Genomic DNA, 18,788 nt, shown 5'->3' on the forward strand with positions numbered 1-18,788 from the left:
CATAATGTAACACGTGACTCGATATCGACCAATCAGCTGATTTGCCTTTACTGTATACAATACCATATCGATTCGTCTTAACATTGGAAATAATAACCTGAATCAATGATAACATGCAAATGCGTTTTGAATAAATAATCAACAATGCATTTGTTGAAAGGGACGCCTTGATAGAAACCTTAAATGACACACCATTAACATATCTAGGTCTACTGAATAAATTCCCATCACATTCTGAACGAACGGATCACAGCTAAATATTATAAGGATTGATTTACGCCACCAAAATTTATGTCGTGAGAGGTCAACAAGACAGTTTCTGTATTAACTTCAAGTTGTCTGAATGAACTTAAAATTAACGGGATCCATGTTAGTATTGTAGTAGTTATTTATCAATGAATTTAGGTATATAGTCAGGAAGTATCGTCTTGATGGTGCAGGGAAGCACTTCCTTGCTTATGCATGTTGAGTGATTTTTACAGTCTCTAAGGTACAATTCTATCAATAGCATTCATTGTATTGTTTTAACATAGCATCCATTGTATAATTGTTTCCCTTCCCATCTGGGGGAGGTTTTCTGATATTACTTATGCTAGGTGAGGAATCTTTGTCTCAGTTTCTATATATTCGGGTTTCAAATCTCTCCTTATTTCATGTAAATATGTAACCCGTGCTCTACTCTCAGGATACTTATAAACTGTTTCATCCAATAAATTTAAGAACATACATGTTTCGAATTATCAATATGAATATCGTACCGCGGAAACGTCAGTTAACATATTTATGTGATTTTAAATAGTACATGTATTAATGGTTTGCATGCACTGAGTGGTAATTACGTACATATTCATCAAATTGAAACGTGTTTTTTGTTATGAAATCGTGTACCTGAAATATGTTTCCTTTCCCTGGAACATTTGGAAAATTTACTTTATAAACATGTATGTTTTAAAATGCTGTCCACATAGTGAAAGTTTGATGTGTTACTGTTGAATATCTATAATTGACTTCAATGAGTCAACGTCAGGCTGGTGGGTGGTGGTGATTCACAGTGACACACTTAGCCCGGGACTTCACAATAAAAGGTGTTAGTTTAGTAAGTTAGAGATACAAATTCACAAAACATGATTGTATGGAATGAATGTCATTCTTGTCAGTCTTGTCAATGATGTCTATTGATATGGTACTGTGAACCTTTTAGAATTTTGAAAGTGTTTTATCCTTAAACAAACTTTTCTCAAATTAAGTTTTGAAATCCACAAATTTGAAGAGAGGATAATATACTGAACTGTAAGCAGGGTGTTTATTATAAAGTCCACAAAAACAACGTACAAATTATTACTCACTGATGAAGATTAACAAAATTGTTTTCATTGTATGCTTTTCGATTCTACTGTCATAAATTCTTAACTACAGGAGTGGTTTGTAATTGCCAAAGAACCTTACAAAACAAGAAATTCTAAATTAGCTTTAACTCCTACATGTGAGCCCGAAAAAGCCCCGATCAACAGACAGTGAATTTAAGAGTAGAAAACCTTAACACGCGAATGATTAATGTGTTCTATGTTCTATGATCTCATGCAAATGCATAAACATGATACCTATACATGTACAACTCTATTGATAATACACGAAAAGTAATACTCCATTTTAAAATCATGGTTTTAAATAACACTGTATTTACATTTTGCAAGTCAACCTTAAACATGTATTCAAGAAAAACAGAATCCCACTCAGCTCCTGTCAATTTTGTTAAAAAAATCGACTTAAACAAAAAGTACTGATATTATTATGTCATATCAAAAGGTTCGCTCGTCACGCCGAAGACCCGGGTTCGATTCCCGACATGGGTACAATGTGTGAAGCCCATTTCTGGTGTCCCCCGCCGTGATATTGCTGGAATATTGCTAAATGCGGCGTAAAATCTCACTCACTCACTCACTGTTCAGCAAAGCTCGTCAGTGACATTATAGAAGCGTATAACTTATACGAAAGATAAGCGTGGGTGAATGAGTAAGGCAATGTTGCTAGATGTCGCAGCCAGCAATATTCCCGCTAAATCATATCTGCCTGCACGGTCCTGACTTCATGAAGTGATATGTCAAACCCGTTTCACATGTCATCTGGCGATTTACCATTAATTACTACATGTTCAAACATAATCATTACATTTGTCAAGTACCTATCGGAATTGTGGCGGTAATTGTCGCCTGAAGAACATCACGCGTTGCATCGGTGATCACAATATGATGTCATTATTAGAGTGACAGTTCAGAAGTGATGCAAATACGCCATATGTGAATTATTGCTCATTGAGTATTACTGGCACTGCATATGTATATAAGGTCAGGCTCAAGCTTTATAGGACACACTCATCCATTTACCTCGAAGATTCAAATCAGCCTTTGAATAAAGATATGCATCATATTCCATTGTTCATGCTGCACATGCGGTCATGTGCATTCATTTAACTGAATGGCAGTAACTGATGTTGTGATTGTAAAGAAGAGATCATATGCTGTTAATTTATGTTTTGTGTTCTTTGTAATACAAATTGATAAAAGACATATATTTTCATGTTACTAACTGTGAGAGTTTACATATGCAGTAATATTGTAAAATGTAATTGCGACTGGAAACATACTACTACCTAACACTGACGTTTATTATTTCAGCCGTTTCAAATACAACCATGCAACTGAAGATTGTTTGTCTACTTCTGGTCGCCACTGTGGCCATGACAGCCGCCTACAGGGGTCAGTACAACTCTCTGAGGAACCAAGGGCGTTACGGTCGCTACGGCTACGACATTGAGGTTCCTGACTTCCCCGACTTTGACAGCTACATGTTCAGATATCTGATGGCGAGAGGTCGTCAACAAGGCAGACAGAGCAGACAGAACACGAACCGCTACAACAGATTGAGGAACCTTGCCAGACTTGAGGCTTATGACCTTATCTGAGGTAGGTGAGAAATAGTCAGTTGTTTCCCATTTACACCATTTTACACACACAAGCGCGCGTACACATTGTGGTGTGTGTAGTCGGACGAAAAATATATTAACTGTCTGGCGAAACATATTTGTTTCTGTCTTCAGAAATACAGAACCTGAAATCGATTATGTAATGATATGTTTTGTAATTTTTCGCTGGCAAGAGATATTTGACTACCATTTCAATTGCTTCCTCTCATTACTTGCGCCCATCTGCAGAAATTCACATCGTTCTTGTTCCAATTTTTCAGCAGGCATCGATCAGTGAATCTTATCAATTAATCCATCACTAAGAAAACGTCGTTTTTTTCCGTATATGGTCATTGGACGGAAAAACGACTAAAAATTCATTAAAATTGATTAATTGGTCAGCGTCTTGAAAGTGTCCAGAAAAGGGTCGAGTTTTTCAAGCGTAAAATGGACGGAAAAACGATGCTTTTTGCTCCGCCTTGTACAACTGTTAACGGCCAATCAGATGGCGCTGGTCCCCCGACGCACGTGATGTCCAAGGCTTCCTTTCGGAAGCTTTAGGTTTCGTATTTCTGGCATGCCTTGCTCTAGTATCTGTCGCGCGCAGTGCAGCGAGATTTGCTGATAAGCTAGTTTTAGGATATGTTACATGTTAATGGAATTCAGACACGCGCCAAGAAGTCAAACCAAACAATGTTACTAAGTTTATTGTGGTAACGGCTATCTACAGTTACCCCTATCGGATAATGGGTTGTATTTCATTTGGTTATAACAATAACTAATTTTTTAATGTGAAGTTTACAAGATATACGACTTGGACGCGAGGTCGGTCACATGACGTTCTTCACGTGACTGTATTATTGAAAAGGCGTAAACACTGACTACTTCCACATTCCTGGGGAAAACCCTTGGAATTCCCTGGTACGAATTCATACAGAAGCGTGGTTGAAAGCCCATTTAAGGTTACCCTCGCTACAACCCATCCCAGAGAGAAAAAAACACGAAAAAAAATCCAAACGGTCGCAGTGACAATTTACAGAAATCTATGAATTTACCTTAGTATCTACTTGACACATCTTCACAATCACCTTTCAATGATCGGCCAATTGATCAGTGATGCCAAAGGCTTGAAATAGCAACAGGTTAATTAACAATTTCGAAAATATCTCCCGTCACGTTTATCGTGTCGGCCATTTTGACGTATTGTACTTGATGTAAATGTATTACGACGCTCTGTCATTGTAATTGACTTACTGAGGTAATTCTGTAAAAGATTTTCTCATCTAATGAGGATATTGTTTGGAATATATTTCTTGTAAACATACTAAAACATATGTTCCTCGCTTTGGGGGGAACTATTTTATTCCGGGGTGGCCCATTAAATCTAGTAGTAAGTCAAGGCACCATGCGTGATCTGTTATTTTATGTGTTTATATTACGATTTGGGGCGTTAATAAAATACACTGACGCAAGTATATTCTATTCAAATCAATTGGATAATTGAATATGCTTTCTTTTACATATAACATAACATCACTGCACAAAATATGAACAGTTGCAGTAACACACTACGGTAATCGCATTAAACATCATTTTCAACTGTACAGTATTTCAGTATTTCAGTTATATCATGGTGTATCAGACTGATGTGGGATAAAAATCCGAAGTGGTTCAGGTCATCCAATGGGTGTTCGGGAAAAGGTGAGCGTATCCTGCCACACAAGTGGCACCCGTCACAAACACATGCAAGGACAAGTCAATTGTTCACCTGAACAAAGCACGGAAACACACAACAATGCCCGTCCTCAGTTTTACCGAGCATGTAAATTATTTTGTCCGTCAAAAACATGGACGAGTATAAACAATATGTTCATTCACGTAATACATGTCATACATTTGACAAAGTGTATTGACTCGGAGCATTATTGTTAATCACAGCGTATGCAGTTGAACTCATCACCCATCCCATTATTGAATACCCTTTTTGAAGATCTATGAAATCAGAAGCTGCAACACTCTATCTTTTAACTGGCATGTCAGACTTCTATTTCATTACTCAGTTTTATTTGCACGGATTACTATGGAAGGGACATTGTCTCGTTGTCGCATTGTCGCATTGACGCCTTCACAAAAACAAGCAAAACGTGTCAAAATTAACAAAAGCGCGACAATTGGCCATTTGTCGCATTGTCGCGTGTTCGCATTGTCGCTCTTTGATAATCCTTTTCTTTATTTTACAAAAGGGCGACGATGCCGTAACGCGACATTTTCAAGGTCAAAATATGTCTCGTTGTCGCATTGTCGCCCCATCACAAATGTGTATAAAAGGCGTAAAGTTCAGTTATTGTTACAGTTAGGAAGTTCAACCTGATAAATGTACGTCTTGAAATGAAAACACAAGTCCGTCCGCGAGTCCATAACGTTTTATTGTGAGCTCTTCTCTGAAAGTGCTTAGTGTTCAACTCCCAGTTCCAAACACGTAGTACCTCCCCAATAATCCACATACCTCCAGTGCAGTGGTCTTCCGGAAGATCTTACTCTTGACCGTATTAGACAACTGACGAGTGCACGCCTGACCTGTGACCTCGTTGCAACCCTCGTGATGTGTTTGCCGAAGGGAGAGGTGTAGGAAATGTGTGCTCCAGCCCAGCGCAGGGCTCGCGACACACTGTATACTGATGTATACAGTATATTGCAGTTGATATACTGTATACTGCATGTGATACTTATTTGCAGAAATGTTACAACTTTCAAGATTCAAGATTCAATTGGCATATATTTCATATACAACAGACCGCCGTCATATATCACTGGAATACTGCTGAGAGCGGCGTTAAAACAAATTGTTTTCATAATGGAGCGCTGCAGTCATTTAAAATAGAACCGTATACATATGTACATGTAATACCAACTCACTCTATTTGTTTCGAATATTCAGCAGAAAATATATTATTAACCAGGTCTTTGGGAAAAGATATCAGATTTTTATAAGCAGCCACATAGGGATGATAAAGGACCACTCGCTGATTAGGTTCTTGTTTACTTAAGAGCAGAGTTGGCCATGTTAGATGATATAACCAAAATCCAGGCGCTCCGGCGGGGGGCAAGCTGGTCTTGTTAGTGTATGGTATGAGCTGTGACGTTGACCCAAGAGAATAATGTAAAACATGAGACCATCTCAAGTCTATAATGATTGGGAAAGTCTAGATTTCGACAGCTCTAGCCTGAAATTAAGAATTGTTCTATACTCCATTTTAATTGTATAATTTTCATTTTGTAGACATGGATGGACCAACAAGAAAAGAAATTGATGGAATATTAATATCACATGTTACCACTGATCCAGTTAAATTCATCACACAATAATAAATTAGTATTTGACATTACGGCATTTGATTATTAGGGCATGATCATGTACATATTCACTGTAGTAATGTACACACCAGTCAACTTGATTATATTTTTTATCAAAGTGTAGCGCGGCATCAACGATTACTTTATGATATCCTCACTTGTCATCGATGTATTGACATCGAACAATGGACGGCAATTCGAAATTCTTATGGATAGCTTCAATAGGGACAGCGCCGGTGTCAGTACAATTTTCCTAGTTAAAATAAGTATCTACAAAATATAATCTGAAGCAGACAAGAACAAATATTTTTTTATTAATGCTTACTTTCATGGATAGAATTAAGGCAATCTAGGCTTGCCAAATCGTTCTAGACTTGAGCTGGATTCCTTTTAAATTTATTCTGTATGGTCTGGGAGACGAACGGGCGTCAGTATCGCATGGAGAACTGGGACAGCCTTAATCAGTGTAATCGGATATGTTGTGGAGTTTCGGTTTGGGGCTGTTTGCTGAATATATAGAATTGCGAGTTATGTATACTCTGTATTCTTTCGTCATGGTAGCATATATATTTTCTATGTTGCTTTTTGAATTATCCACAAATAATGAGAACTACAATGTAAACCTCTCTCTGGAGATATGAAATAATACTACTGAAGGGCATATCTGAAAAATGGGACTTCTCGACAAATATTTCTTTCTTAAATACTACCCGTTACAGGCATTCCGATCATTATATCATACTTTGTACAGTTTAAAAGTCAAATAATGGCAAATTGTGTATCTTTCTACATTTTGAATTAATTATATTTTCTGAAATAAAACCTTAGCATCAGATAGTGATATACACGAATATGATCTATACTATTATAAATGAATCAACAATTTCGTATTATGAATTAGATAAACAGAAATATGATAGTAAAACAAATTATTTTAATCTATTCTTGTGAGTAGGTAACAAGAGATCTAGGCAACGCACTAACGTAGCCATTTATGAAAAATGAAATATTAAAAGTTTAGGGGTTTGAACATGCACATTGAATGACAGGGAAGAAAGCAACGCAATAATTAAATTATGAATCAAATTATTCTATAAATATAACAGAATATTTAGAAAATATAAGTTTAATTTCTCATTGTTGGAAGGTGTTTAATAATTATATAGATTTTGTTTGATTGTTTGTTGTTTAACGCCGCACTCAGCAATATACCAGCTATATGACGGTGGTTCGTAAATAATCCAGTCTGGACCAAACAATTTAGTCATTATCATCAAGAGCACCGATCTACGCATTTGGGATACGATGACATGCATCAACCAAGTCAGCGAGCCAAGTCGCCTTCGTAGAAGCATAGGTTGTTGAATTCCTATTCTAACCCGGATCTTCACGGGTAGTTTTTTAAATAATAAGGTACAATGAAATTCTGTATATGTCCATAATAAGTGTGTATAAGTAGATGGATAATATGTCCATACACGCCAAGTAAATGGTATATGCATTAATTTAAATGCAAATGATTCAATGATGAGTTCTTTCACAAGTCCATATTTCAAGGCATGTATTTGATATTCATAATAACTCCACAAAAGCTACACAATGGCAACAAAACGGTACCAGCATCACAGATACCAATAATACATGAGATACATATAATTACTTTAAAGTTAAAACATGTATCTAAATAGAAAATTAGAAGGATACACTTCCGACATTTTTCGTATTTTGTTTTCGTTTGGAGAGAGAAGTTGTGATTGGTATCTGATGGGTGCAAACAGGTGTTCCCTTCCGCCCAGGCCTTGCGGCAATGCTATAGCCCAAAATGAAACAAGCCTTGTTCAACAGGTTCAGACTCAAATTTCTATCCAACTTGGGCTCCTTTTAAATTTAAATATAATTTCTCGTGTCGATATGTGTCAGAAGAAATGAAATATTACAGCACTGGTGAATAGGTTATATGCGCATGTCAGCGTCGATCCTATAATATCCTTTTATGCAAAATACATATATACTGATGAATTAAGGTAGTAATACTACGCAAATATATGTCCAGATGCATACATCAGTACCATCTCGTGATCTTAATTCGTGCTTTGAGCCCTTTTTCTACCGGAGATTCTGGGGTGTTACATCACACCAGAAAGTCAGGTCCAAATTCAAGTCATAATTTCATGGTCCGTCTTGTATGTTGGAAACCAATATCGCAATATGGCTAAATATTGCTGAACGTGGTATTAACCCGATTACTCACATAATTATTCCATTTTCTACAGTCATCTACGAACACTATCTTTAAGGAGGTATATCTGTATCATCCAAATGTCCATACATATATGTCCACATTTATATGTATAAAGCAAGTCGTTAAAACAAGTTAAAAGATAAATGTTAAGCATTTCCTCTGTATGGATTTATATAATGTAATATCGTTTTAATGTAATGCTGATGCAGTAAACGTACCACAGACCTAATGCTAGAATAACATATAATTTCTGAAATGAACATATTTTACAGAAAAAAACAGTTGTTTAAACAATACTTATAAAATATAAGAACAAGGAGCCAAGAGCCAAATATTGGGCTGTGTTGGACATATTTGTTTCGGGGTCTTATGACAGACAAACCTGATGCCTTTAAGTATAAAGATAAGTAAGTATAGATGTTGTACATATTCAAATATGTTCGTGATTAACCCAACCTTGAAAAATATTGAAAGATGAGTGGTAACTATTTATGCCATTATTTCAAATTAGAATGAGAGCACATCAGGAAAGCATGGTACTTTAATATACGTATCTTGTTAACCCAATATTCTTTTTAAAGTAAGAGCAGCATGTATATCGAGAGTATAGGTTTGGTGCGTGACTTATCACACAGTACTTTCAGAAAGTGTGCCTATTCTGTTTATCGGCAATAAATAACATAAGACGATTCATACGGTAAATACGATTTACTTCAGAACTAGTATAGATTATTTAAGGTTAGGGGGAAATGTATTTAATTAACAGAACTTTGGCCGAGTTTGAAGGATTTGGGTCCTGGCTTGGGCTTTGTGTTGGACGTGTAGACGGCATTTCCAGGTTTGACGTATCAATGACAAAAATGATGTCAGATGCAATTCTCTGCCTTTTCGGGTGAACAATTGGCTTGCCTTGCATGTGTTTGTGGCGGGTGCCACTAGTGGATCGGAATGAGCTCGCGTTTTTGCGAGCATCCAATGTCATCATTTATTATGATGAATCATGAAACGTGCTCCTGATGTTGTCGCAATGGTGCAGTTGGCGCTACTTTTGGCAAGGGTTTCTCATGAAAATGGAAATGCTTATGTCGCTTTTGTTGACCGATAAACATGAAAAGATATAATGTTAGTGTATATGGTCATGTAATTAAGAAACAAACGACGAGTGGGAGTTGTTTATTGTACGATAAACAACGACCGAGACTCGTTTATTTCTATATGAGATATCAACATTACGTACAGCCTCTTTTAGGGTGTTAAATTAGGAAAAAATACACGCTTTACAATATTTACCCGTACTTAAATAAGGATGATTCCTTGAATAGAATCCGACAGCGGCCATGTTAGATAAATCCATTTTAGGATTTGAGTTTGGTCCCGCAATAATGGCAATACTATCATAGTAATCATCATTATTTATGTTACTTATCCTCAAGTGAAGTAGTCCTCCACACTATACATTCAGTGAAGAAGCCCATGAACATATGAACTATGTAACATACATTCATGGAAATTAGATGAACAGTTGAAGTTAGCAAATGATATTATTCGGTCGAACGTCTATCAGCCATCTATTCTATTCATGAAGAACATTTCACGTGGGACCAACAGAGGGAATTATGACTATCGACTTGCTAATTATTTTTTATATTCATGCCAGCTCAAACGATCTATTGGCTTGATTTATTGTTATGGTATCCACAAAATAAGTAGGATCCGATTTTTTCCGTTTTTGTTGAAATAAAACTGAATAATATTTGCTGTTTACATATCAAAGTTTGCCAAATTGTTACAAAATGTTTGCCCACAGCAAGGCTACGTATCCCCAACATATTGTGCTAGGCACAGTATCACTGGACTGAGGGAGGGCGGTATTCCTCCTTGTGGGTCACCTGCTTGGCAATATGGGACGGGAAAACTGCAGGGGGTGAGGGCAGTTAAGTTGATGGTACAGACAGATAAGAGAGATAATTTTACAAATGTGAAACCTCAGTCCACAAAGGAAGAGGCGAAAGCTGAAACTTGGTGAGGTTTACAGAACAAAGGCAGTTATTTCTAGTTTCTTACTGACTCTCGAAGATACATTTAATAAAACAATTAATGCGTGTGCGTGCGTGCGTGCGTGCGTGCGTGCGTGCGTGCGTGCGTGCGTGCGTGCGTGCGTGCGTGCGTGCGTGTGTGTGTGTGTGTGTGTGTGTGTGTGTGTGTGTGTGTGTGTGTGTGTGTGTGTGTGTGTGTGTGAGGTAGAAGAAGAATTGTACACCATAAAAATGGCTACTTATGTAGTTGGGGTAGATATGTTGAATGCCCGGCCAGTATGACCTTTGAGTCACTACAGTTTCAGTCATTAAAATGCGTAAATCAGTATTTGAGTAAAAGAAAACACTATAAGTGAGTGAAACAAAAGACCTCAGTACAGGCACAACCAGTCCCCCAACCCCAAGTCAATACTCATACCTGCCACATCCTCAACCACTTAACTTACTCACACAATCATCTGACAACATGTTCGCCAACCCTCGTTTCACAACGCATGCACGCACGCACGCATGCACGCATGCACGCACGCACGCACGCACACACACACACACACATACACACACACACACACACACACACAAACACACACACACACACATACATCACATTCTTCTTTCCCCACCATTATGTCTACGTCAGCCATCATGGATCCATGCGTATGCTTTTATACATAATCCATCCTCCCACCATTCCCCAACATCCATCGAACTATAACTATATCCGCCCTCATGTATCGGTATTCGTGCTTTCATACATACATACACCCTCCTACCATTCCCCTACATCCATCGCAGTATAACTATGACTATAACCGCCTTCGTGCATCCGCACTTATGTTCACATTGCATTGCATATGTATCGAATTACACGTTTAAAATATCGTAAATATTTACAACATGTACATTATTATATATCAGCAAACAGAGATTATTATAACGCAATAGATTTCATCCGTCAAAACATCACAGAAAGAGGGGCAGCCTGGAATTTTACAATGGCATCTGAATGCACTAAGACGTTCAACTGGTCAGGAGGTGAGAGTTGCGGAAGATTACGATAAACTTTAGTTACAGATCTCCATTACGAATATCTAAAGTATGAATAAAGATCACAGCTTGCTATGACGTGTACTTCATGCCTGCAGAATTAGCAATGTCCTTAGCTCTAAATTGTATGTCTAAATGCTTATGTAGACAAAGACCCAAATGTATATAGGCATGACCATATTATATTCTACGCACATATCACCACATTTAAAAACAAAGCTAGATTGAGTATTTGAAGGGCATTAAGAACTGATACACACAAGGAAAAATATTTATGGATGTCAACGGAGGAACACTGCGTTTCGGAATATATACTTTCTCCTTCATCAGGTGCATATTATTAAATGCTATGAGGCAGAGAACATATATTTGTACCTGTAAGAACAATAAAAGTAAAAAGATAGCAAAGAAGGGAACGCAACAAGGGAAGCCAACAGATAACTGGCATGGCGCTGATTACCCCGCCTCCCGTTTGCCCATTGTCCATTTCCCATTACCAATCATTCATAAGTTAAGTTTTGGCTTTAATTTGTCCATTGATAATCAACCATCAACGTCTATTATCTCCACCCTAAAAATATGTAGTTTACTGAGAAAGTGGTATCCAAATATAATGTGTGTTACTGTTGACCACTTTCTTAAAGGCATTGTTGGTTCAAAGCTTTCGGTCATAGAAGCCGTGCCATTTTTCTCTTGTCAGAGGAGTACACAAAGTATACGTCATCTGGACTAACATTTTTAGTTCGGTGGCTGGGTTAGATCGCCAACTTTGTGTTCTGGCGATTGGGTGCCTCACTCACAGTGTGGGTTCAAATCCCGGACGGGACTCAAACCAAGAAAGTATGAGAATCTGTACTTTACTCAGAAAGTGTTATCCCAATTATAACATTTGTTGTCAAGAAAACACAATAAATGTATATTCGGCTTTGGATGGGTAATGATATCACAGACATATACGGATATTGATGATGACTTGGAGGAGCTTCGTAACGCACGTCTTCTCAATTCAGGGATTGGTAAATCCAAATATGTGTGTGCGCGTGCGTGCTTGCGTGCGTGCGTGCGTGCGTAAATGTGGGCCTGTTGGATGTTACATAAAACATTCATCTTGAGCGGGATGGTAGTTCGAGTTGGATTAGCATGTTAACTATATGATCTTCTTTAGGCAGAGAATGCCGCGCATGAATGTATTTTGTTATTGTTGAACATGTAATATATTTTTAAAGAAATAAAACAGTGACATAATAACTACAACTTTATGTGAGCGCGAGTAGCCTTTTTGGAATGAGATGAATAAGTCTTATAAAGTTGTAAGCTTCTTCACAACCGTGTAACTATGAATTGACTTTATTGGGTAATCAAAAAAGAGATAGGACCTAAAATAGCCAAATTTCATACGATTTCACTTGTCCACCATCTTGGATGCAAGGCGAAAACATTTCAGCGCGTTTGAAGCCACTGAGAATACCCCCTGCAGAGTTGGACGAACATTCTGCGGTGGCGCGGCTGAGTTGAACAGAGGCTATCAGCAGTATTTCCTGTCCAGGTTATTTAGGTCAGTTGTTTGTGTGTGTGTGTGTGTGTGTGTGTGTGTGTGTGTGTGTGTGTGTGTGTGTGTGCGTGTGCGCGCGTGTGCGTGTGTGTGTGTGCGTGCGTATTTGCGTGCGTGCGTGCGTGCGTGATGGGGGTGGGGGCGGGGGTGAGATTGGGGGGATAGATGATAGATTTAGCAACAAGTAAGGTCATCTTGAGTGGGAGGGTATTCGCAGATGGATTAGCATATGAACTATGATTCTCTTTAGGCAGAAAATGAGGATCCACGGTGTTCTACCTGGTAGAAGTGTGTTATCAAACCTCACAGCATTGGTTTTTTGACTGACTGTAGCGTCAAAACAAACTCATTCATTTACCTGAACTGAATGTTCATCTTAATTGTTATGGATAGTCACGGAGCCATGATCCAGAGAACAGGGTGTCATTAGATAGAAATAAACTAGGTAATAATAGGATTACCAGAAAAACGGGGTTTTACACACAAGCCAATAAACTTCGCTCATTAACACCAGGGTAAGTCAGTACAAGATTGAAAACTGCCCCATAATTATGTATGACATGCTTGTTGGGTATTGCTAAATATATATGTGAAAACAAAGTTATTAAAATGAAGAGCAAAACTGATGAAACTTAACAATAAACGTGTATACGTGTTATATCGTCACTGCAAAAATAATGATTGTTTGTCTTTAGTATTAACATTCAAATACGTTATACCTTTATTAGCGATATTGTCTTTGTTCCACCGGTGAGTCAGCGTTAGCCGTACTATCTCGTAGTATAATTGAATTTCTGAAGACATCACGATACAGTTTTTACGATGCATCACGTCTGCACTAGCGCTTGATAACAGCCTTGTGTTTGGGTGTTTCAGTGGTTTAAATCGCTGCTCTTGATATTGTTGATTAAACTTTGATACTATGAACAATATAATGTTATGTGAGAGGTTGACTTTAGAACGGTAACATACTAATAGTATATAGGATGACATAAACAGAACAAGTTCGTCCAGATTAGTGTATAGGCAACATTTAATAATTAAAATAATTACATTCAACAACTCCCCTTTTAAGTCCATTTTCCTGACTTATAAGTAAATGCAAGAACAATCGGCCGGAATACAATGTATAGTTCTTGTCCACTTCCATATGACTATATAGCATACAATAAGCTGTCGGGTCCCATTTAGATCGGTTTGGGTGGCAGCCTAGATAGCCATAGAATAGTTTCATCTTGGAATCTCCCATATCACTGGGGATCCTCTTCAATTTAAATGGAGTTACTCATTACGATTCCGAACATTCACGTGACTGTGTTTATGAACCATTGTCAAATAGTGGTGACATTAAATCTAGGAAACAATACGCGAAATCGCACATGCACAGAACGGAAAATTTGGTCAAGGCATTAAGTAATCCGCATGCGCAGAACGATTGATTTCAGTACTTCCGCTAAGCGCTTCGAGTGCAGCGTCAAACGCGCGCCTGTAATCTAACACGCGGGGACTGACCAATGAAATCTGAGAAGTAGAAATACCGGTAGACGCTGTTGCTTGATTGACAATGTCAATCAAGAAAGGGAGGAGCTTAACGCTATCGTTCTCTCCCATTAAATTCCGATGTCAAATAACGACGTTATTTGGACGGAAAAACGATGGTTTGAAAACGTCCAAATAACGTCGTTTTTCCGTCCAATGACCATATACGGGAAAAAACGACGTTTTCGTATTTGCAGTGTTAATTTAGTTTATATTATTTCGTATTGAATATCTTTGACCATTCAGTTTGAGATCTTATATATCGGGGTTACATAATCTGAAAAGGGGACCATATTTTTTGTGTCATCGATGCATTGTCCATATGTGGGATCGCTGTCATGGAGTTACATGCAGTGTTTGGTTTTAACATCCCTTCAAACATGTAATAATGAGGAATTACAGTCTGCATTCACTGTGAGATATGAACCTAGACAATAAATAACACCTCCCTGTATTTTTGTCATAATATCCCGAACTCCCATATTGGCAAATGTCTACATATGGAATGAAACTCATTGTTTATACCACATACACCTGTCACCGATATACCGATGAATGTTGGTACTACACCTATAACACTGCGTGTTCGCTCAGATGGTCGCAGGCATACACATACACTAGGTCCTATCAAATTTTAGATATTAAATTTTAAAAATATTATTTACTATTACTGGTGAACACAAATTCAAAAAGCCAGCGCCAGAGAATATAATCAATCTCGATTATCTGCCGATTTTGCATTTTGTTTCTCATTGAAAACTGCTTGATATTAAGCAATAAAAAAGTCAATAATTATTTTCTTTGAATATTCTTTAATGGACAAATAAATATCAAATAAGTTAAATTATAAATAGATTCTTCTGCACGAGTACTGGTGCCGGTGTAGAGTCCGTAGTTTTTTCTGAAAAGTAAAAATTGAGTGTAAAAATACATGTCCGTACATTCACTACGATCATGAAAACATAATGTTAATTGATGGAGTGATAAAAGCCATTTTCGTCAGCCTTAATAACGATCTGGCATTATTTAACCTTGCATGAATAGTGCAAATTGATCAATGCAACGTTTAACAAGGCAGAGAGTAGATAACCATGTACAAAAAAACTGTTACTGTAAATAGTCGATTCTGGATGAGGCAATATACTTATTCGATTTAAGCAATCAAGGTACATGTATGATGGTATATAATTTACAATGCCACACTTCCCATCCCAACGTTATCTGGAAGTGGTATTTTAGAAGTTAGTATTAATGAATACAGAGCTCGCTTACATATTACAATGTCATTATTCTTTAAATGCAACGTTTCGGTGTTGGTGTTGTTGCCTGAATCTAGCACCGTGCCGAAACGTAGCATTGATGGAGTATCAACGTTATAACAAATAGGTACATTCTGTCTTCATCGATTCCAACTTTAATCAGTGTGCACCACAAGTAGGATGTACTCGGGATCTTAGCACGGGATCCCAACATAACAGGACATCAACACGAGGGATATCTGATTTACCTTAGATTAAGTCTAAAGCATCCAGTGTAGCGAGTCTGGCGAATGTGTTGTAAGTGTTTTGTGACCTGCGTCCTCCACGTCCTCCACGTCGACCACCTCGTCCCAGCATGTACAGGGGGAACTCGAAGTCGGGGAAGTCAGGGAACTCAATCTCATAGCCATAACCATAGCGACCATATGGATATCTGTTCCTAGAACCAACCGTTCTATATGCACTAGCGGCAGCAACAGCGACGACAAGGAGAAGGAAGACGTGTTTCAGTTGCATTGTGGAAGAGGCTGAAGTAAAATAAAGCCAAGAATGAGTATATGCACTATTATGTATTGTGAGACCAGATGGTTGCCGATATCAATACATGCAAGAAGAAAAAAAGATTCTCAGAATTAATGTGTTTCATATTTTGATATGGGAAAACTATTCACACTATTGGGCGATTTCAATATTACTTTTTACTGACAAAATAACTGAGACTGTGTGACTTGAGTGGTTGATAGGTCATTACATTGCCAATTAGCTTCCACTCATCTTGCCAAAGGAACATCCCAAATATATATTTTACATTTGTTACCATATTTCGTCCTGTCAAAATATAGAGAAGAGAGAGAGAAGAGAGAATAATGTTTATTATAGTGTCACATGTTATATACACTGGCCATATATTGGCCAAAAGTCAACGATTAAGTGGAGAACGCCAAAATAGCTGTCACGGACAGACACAGTACCCTCTTTGCATATGTATCCTCATATATGAGGTGATGCAAGGTGGCTATGTTACATTGGTTATAGCAGAATGAGGACTTGAACGTTTTCATTGGGAACTTTTTTCTCTTGAAATAATTAAAGGAATAACTTTACCTATTTGTATATACTTAAGACGCGATGGTTAACTGAATTGTTCTTGCGATGGCCGACACGTAGTATTGTATATTCAGTTTGGCTTAAATAGAAGGCAATGACTGCCATGTCCAGAACATATTATTATAACTGGACAGGCCCGTGCTCAAAACGTGTCACCATTATTAACTTTTGAACTTAGATTTAACACACAGGGAATACCCATTTGTTGAAGTAATTTTTTCGTGGCTAAATTGTGATGCGCACAAATAACATAGTTAATATGACATAATCGCGATCCTTAAAACGTATACCACATACTGATAAGATGTCTTGGGTTAATTCTGTGATTAAATCTGGACTATGAGACAGACGGTTGTCACCTTCTAATCTTATACCGACTTTACCCGACTTATACAGACTTTAATAATATTTTTTTCAATGCTATTCATATTTGTACGAAGCATGTGTATAATACAATATTAAAGCAATCATAGAAATGTAATGTTAATCAATTTTGCGACTGATACACATCTGACTAAGAGTGTATGATGCCATTCTCCAAAAAGAGAAAACTTACTTTTAACGGCGTATTCGGCTTTGCTGCACGGGATGTTCAGTGTAGGACCGAAGTGATGATGATGTTTCTCCAACAATGTGTTAACCTTTATATACTAGTACATATGACCACATCTATACATCATACTATACATCATACATCATACTTATAAACATATTCTGACACACGTCCAGTGTGGATCACGACACATTACAACAACGAAGGGCGGCGTTATGCAATCGCCTAAGGCGAACTATTGTAAATCAGGGATAAACAAGTAACATGCTCACTGATTCGCGCATAACGTGTAAATATATCAGTCATTTTCACGGTCACTTTTATATGTTGAGTGGTCACTGTAAGTGTAAGTTTGGACCTTCACTGTTGGCATGAAGCATGTTTTTAGTGTCCTGTCTGAAGTGAAAGCCACGTCTGTGTTGGCTGTCTTGGTGAGCAGCCTGCTGACCTGGTGACTGGAAGGGCCTGACGAGGATGAGGAGGAGGATGGGTAATGGGGTTGGTTTGGACTTGGTTGGAAACGGGATCTTTTTTGCTGTTTTTCTTGAGTTTTCTCCACCAGTGTGGAAAGTGTTTCAGATGCTGAATTTCTTTGCTGAGACTGTGCGGATTACAGTTGGTTATGGCTCGTCGAGTGAGGGTGGCAATTAAAGCTTGTTTGATTTGATACCAGGTGTTCGCATGAAGGTTAGCATATCCTGCCCCAGCGGTGGCACCCATCACAAACACATGCAAAACAAGTCAATTGTTCACCTGAAGAAAGACGTGAACATATTGATAGGGAGCAAATCAAAATAGGAAATTGCATCTGACATCATATTTTATTTTCAATAATTCATTTGCAGATCATTTGAATTCTATACATGTCGTGTTTAATCGTGATACATAAAGTATCAGGTAGACTATGTCTTAATGAACATTTCAAATTCATTTTCTGCCAAAACTTTTTATGCTCGTTTCACAAGTTATTGTTTCAAATAGTGAGTGAGTATGGTTTTACGCCGCTTCCAGACATATCACGGCTGTGGACATCAGAAATGGGCTTCACACATTGTACCTTTTTGGATAATCGGAAGCGGGCCTTCGGTGTGACAAGCAAATGCTTTAACCACTAAGCTACCCTACCGCCCCCATAAA

General features: G+C 37.8%; 1 long non-coding RNA gene across 1 annotated transcript; it reads right to left on the reverse strand.

Annotated features, from left to right (window-relative positions):
* Positions 1-15,527: 15,527 nt before the first annotated feature.
* Positions 15,528-17,761, reverse strand: LOC124143918. Its single transcript, XR_006862344.2, has 3 exons — positions 17,655-17,761; positions 16,240-16,518; positions 15,528-15,633 (listed from the first exon to the last, which is right to left on the reverse strand). It is a non-coding gene; the product is annotated as an uncharacterized LOC124143918 (long non-coding RNA).
* Positions 17,762-18,788: the final 1,027 nt, after the last annotated feature.

Source organism: Haliotis rufescens, unplaced genomic scaffold (genome assembly GCF_023055435.1).
Source record: "Haliotis rufescens isolate VD_foot unplaced genomic scaffold, xgHalRufe1.0.p SCAF_12, whole genome shotgun sequence".
NCBI classification, from domain to species: domain Eukaryota; kingdom Metazoa; phylum Mollusca; class Gastropoda; order Lepetellida; family Haliotidae; genus Haliotis; species Haliotis rufescens.